Genomic DNA, 4,579 nt, shown 5'->3' with positions numbered 1-4,579 from the left:
AATCGCTCGTACGTCGCGTACGTTCTCTCGCGTCCGCTCTTGTTCGTATCCTTCTTCGTGCGCTTCCTCCGACTCTGAAACGTTCTACGTATCGTAAGAACGACGGCGGGTTGTCGAAGGCACCAAGGGACAGAGAGAGACAGATAGAGAGGAACGACACGCAACGCAAGCAGTCTTAGGTTTACGTGAGCAACCCTCAGCCAGGCGTGGTCCAGGAATTGTATCCGTGGACCGCAATGTGCGTTCGAAATGTCGATGTTCATGTGTCCTGCAGTTCACACGTTGACGCGCAATTAGCTGCGTTCTTCATCGACCCACGAGCCAAGTGATCCACCGTTCAGGGTAATCTTTTCATATATTTTTTAAAACTCTTGTACTCCATGTACTCTTAATACTCGGTTCGAGCGAAGCCGAGATCCGACACGACCGACCAACGGGAATCGGACGCGCAGAAGTCGCCGGAAGATCGACGACACGAAAACGTTCGAAAATGAAATCCGACGAACGCGCGAAGATACGCGCGTCCGCCGGCCGGGCGAAAAGTACATTATGATATATAACAACCATCGAGATCGAAGCTCCGTTCGTCAGGAAACGACGGGGATATAACACCCGATTCTGAATCCTCTGTGCAGCACACGATCTCGCGAAGAAATACGCACGGTGGCTAGCCCATATATATATATATGTGTGTGTGTATATATAATACGATATGCATTCCTCTCGTCCAATTATTCAAGAAAAAGAGCGTGCGCCTCCATCGTTCGGGTGATGTAAAGATTCGATGGGACTCGCGCGACCCTCGGCCTCGAGCGGTCTTTCCTCCCAATATCCAGAAGCCGAGCTTTGAAAAAACTCTAGCGACGGCACGGGTGTCCGACTCACGACATCGAGGCTTCGAAGTCGGCGATCTCCTCCGAACGGATGGCGATCGCGACGACTCAAAGCGTGAAAAATCGACGAAAGAGAACACATCTCCGTTCAGGTGATTGTTTTTTTTAAAAAATAAAAAAATTCGATGGGACTCGCATCCATCTACCTCGCGCGGTCTTTCTTCCCAATATTCAGAAGCCGAGCTTTGAAAAAACTTCAGCGACGGCACGGGTGTCCGACTCACGACAACGAGGATAGACAGCCTGCGGTCCCCTCTGAACGGGTTATATGCGACGAACTAGACGAAACTTTAGTCGTTCAGGTGGTATAAAAAAAAAAAATTCGATGGGACGCACGCGCAGCCGTCGTCCTCGAGCGGTCTTTCTTCCCAATATCCAGAAGCCGAGCTTTGAAAAAACTCTAGCGACGGCACGGGTGTCCGACTCACGACATCGAGGGTAGACAGCCTGCGGTCCCCTCTGAACCAACTTCGGCTAGACTAGTTACGAATCGTTGCTACGCATCGTCATCATAGTCATCGTCATCATCATCATTATCATAGCGGGCCAACATCCACGCAATGCGTTTTCGTTCTAGGTTACCCGATCCACGAGTATGTTACAAGTGGTTTCGTTATTTCGAACAAAACGACATACGAAGAACACACGCCCTATGGGTAGGAAGCACGTTTCGAGAACGACCGAGAGCGGTGAAAGAGACGAAAGGTCGACGCGCATAAGGTATCCATGGATCTTCGAAGAGAACCTTCGAAGATATGTCGGTATCCTTTCTACATGCGCGACTCGCTACTCGTACTTTCGCTCTCGTCGACTCGTTTTAGTCGCTTCGTTCGATCCCAAAGAGGAGTCTTCGATGTCCCGTTGCTAGGAGGAGAGCAAACGCAACACAGACCACGAAACATAGAAGAGAATAGGCGAGCATGATCTCTCCGACACGAGGCACTTTAGAGATTTTGTTATTCGTTTGTACGGTCTCCACGACGCAAAAAAAAAAATACGAGATCGTGGCGGCGGGTCTTTCTGTATACGGCCTCACGCAAGCGCCTCGATCTCATTTCTCTTTACGGGTGGTTTCCATTCGTAATTTTTCGTTCGATATTCGTGTCAAAGTTTAATTTTCGAAAGCTCAAGTTCCCATTTATAGTTTTATTATAAAATCATAATATTCGCAGACGGCGGGTCTTTCTGTGTACGACCTCACGCAGGCGCCTCGAATTCGTTTATGTATGTATATATATATATATATATATATATATGTATCTCTTCATCCCGATGATCGAGAGAGAGTGCCACCTTCTCTTCATATAGTTTCGTAGCTGGAGGGTCGTCTCCTCCTTATGTCTTTTCATCATTTTGCCAACGGAGTAAGCCACGCTCCGGGCGAATTTAACTGTTCTTTGTTAAAGTATATAGCTTGTTGATACGTCGTATATACTTTGGTTCGTCGATATAGGAGGAGTACGGCTCCTTACCGACTTATACAGTTTCGTATTTTTCAAGTGTTCAAGTCAAATTCTTTAAGTTTTTGTGTTATATCGTTAATGATCCTTCCGCAGGTTCACCTACGGAAACCTTGTTACGACTTTTACTTCCTCTAAATGATCAAGTTTGGTCATCTTCCCGGTAACATCGGCAATGCTTATCACATTGGCCGCGCACCAGTCCGAAGACCTCACTAAATCATTCAATCGGTAGTAGCGACGGGCGGTGTGTACAAAGGGCAGGGACGTAATCAACGCGAGCTTATGACTCGCGCTTACTGGGAATTCCTCGTTCATGGGGAATAATTGCAAGCCCCAATCCCTAGCACGAAGGAGGTTCAGCGGGTTACCCGGGCCTTTCGGCCAGGGAAAACACGCTGATTCCTTCAGTGTAGCGCGCGTGCGGCCCAGAACATCTAAGGGCATCACAGACCTGTTATTGCTCAATCTCGTGCGGCTAGAAGCCGCCTGTTCCTCTAAGAAGATTTGTTTGTACGTTGGTAGTAAAAACCCACCGACCGAAGCCGGGGGCCTTCGAGATACCATAAGTTACGTCTATTTAGCAGGCTAGAGTCTCGTTCGTTATCGGAATTAACCAGACAAATCGCTCCACCAACTAAGAACGGCCATGCACCACCACCCACCGAATCAAGAAAGAGCTATCAATCTGTCAATCCTTCCGGTGTCCGGGCCTGGTGAGGTTTCCCGTGTTGAGTCAAATTAAGCCGCAGGCTCCACTCCTGGTGGTGCCCTTCCGTCAATTCCTTTAAGTTTCAGCTTTGCAACCATACTTCCCCCGGAACCCAAAAGCTTTGGTTTCCCGGAAGCTGCCCGCCGAGTCATCGGAGGAACTTCGGCGGATCGCTGGCTGGCATCGTTTATGGTTAGAACTAGGGCGGTATCTGATCGCCTTCGAACCTCTAACTTTCGTTCTTGATTAATGAAAACATTTTTGGCAAATGCTTTCGCTTCTGTCCGTCTTGCGACGATCCAAGAATTTCACCTCTAACGTCGCAATACGAATGCCCCCATCTGTCCCTATTAATCATTACCTCGGGGCTCCGAAAACCAACAAAATAGAACCGAGGTCCTATTCCATTATTCCATGCACACAGTATTCAGGCGAAGGTAGCCTGCTTTAAGCACTCTAATTTGTTCAAAGTAAACGTATCGGCCCACCTCGACACTCAGTGAAGAGCACCGCGATGGGATATTAGTTGGACCGCCCGCGAGGAGCTAAGCCCACCGATAGGACGTACCACATAATGCCAGTTAAACACCGCGAGCGGTGAACCGACACTGTGACACACAGATTCAACTACGAGCTTTTTAACCGCAACAACTTTAATATACGCTATTGGAGCTGGAATTACCGCGGCTGCTGGCACCAGACTTGCCCTCCAATTGGTCCTCGTTAAAGGATTTAAAGTGTACTCATTCCGATTACGGGGCCTCGGATGAGTCCCGTATCGTTATTTTTCGTCACTACCTCCCCGTGCCGGGAGTGGGTAATTTGCGCGCCTGCTGCCTTCCTTGGATGTGGTAGCTGTTTCTCAGGCTCCCTCTCCGGAATCGAACCCTGATTCCCCGTTACCCGTTACAACCATGGTAGGCGCAGAACCTACCATCGACAGTTGATAAGGCAGACATTTGAAAGATGCGTCGCCGGTGCTAGATGACCATGCGATCAGCACAAAGTTATTCAGAGTCACCAAAACAAACGATGGACGGACAGACGAGCCATCCGCCACCGATTGGTTTTGATCTAATAAAAGCATTCCTACCATCTCTGGTCGGAATCTGTTTGCATGTATTAGCTCTAGAATTACCACAGTTATCCAAGTAAATGTAGGTATGATCTAAGAAACCATAACTGATTTAATGAGCCATTCGCGGTTTCACCTTAATGCGGCATGTACTGAGACATGCATGGCTTAATCTTTGAGACAAGCATATGACTACTGGCAGGATCAACCAGGGATCTTATAATATATTCCCAAAAACCAGCATTTTCGTTTAAAAGTTCTCTCTGTGTCGTAGGTGGGACGTAAGCACCGTACGACGAGACTTTTCATTTTATATATATATGTAATATGACTTAGAGAGCAACGTTCCATGGTTCAGTAACAACGTCACTCAGCCACTTTAATTCTCCTCCTCTCTCACCATCATATATCGATACAAAGATTCATACTTCACAGAATT

The 4,579-nt window shown here is 47.8% G+C and overlaps 2 non-coding genes across 2 annotated transcripts; both read right to left on the bottom strand.

Annotated features, from left to right (window-relative positions):
- Positions 1-190: 190 nt before the first annotated feature.
- Positions 191-345, bottom strand: LOC126928368 (5.8S ribosomal RNA). The gene has a single exon (XR_007716583.1). It is a non-coding gene; the product is annotated as a 5.8S ribosomal RNA (ribosomal RNA).
- A 2,087-nt stretch (positions 346-2,432) lies between these two features.
- Positions 2,433-4,355, bottom strand: LOC126928370 (small subunit ribosomal RNA). The gene has a single exon (XR_007716585.1). It is a non-coding gene; the product is annotated as a small subunit ribosomal RNA (ribosomal RNA).
- Positions 4,356-4,579: the final 224 nt, after the last annotated feature.

This window comes from Bombus affinis, unplaced genomic scaffold (assembly GCF_024516045.1).
Source record: "Bombus affinis isolate iyBomAffi1 unplaced genomic scaffold, iyBomAffi1.2 ctg00000878.1, whole genome shotgun sequence".
NCBI classification, from domain to species: Eukaryota; Metazoa; Arthropoda; class Insecta; order Hymenoptera; family Apidae; genus Bombus; species Bombus affinis.
Note: the sequence above shows the minus strand (reverse complement) of the source record. Positions and strands in the feature narration are given on the sequence as shown.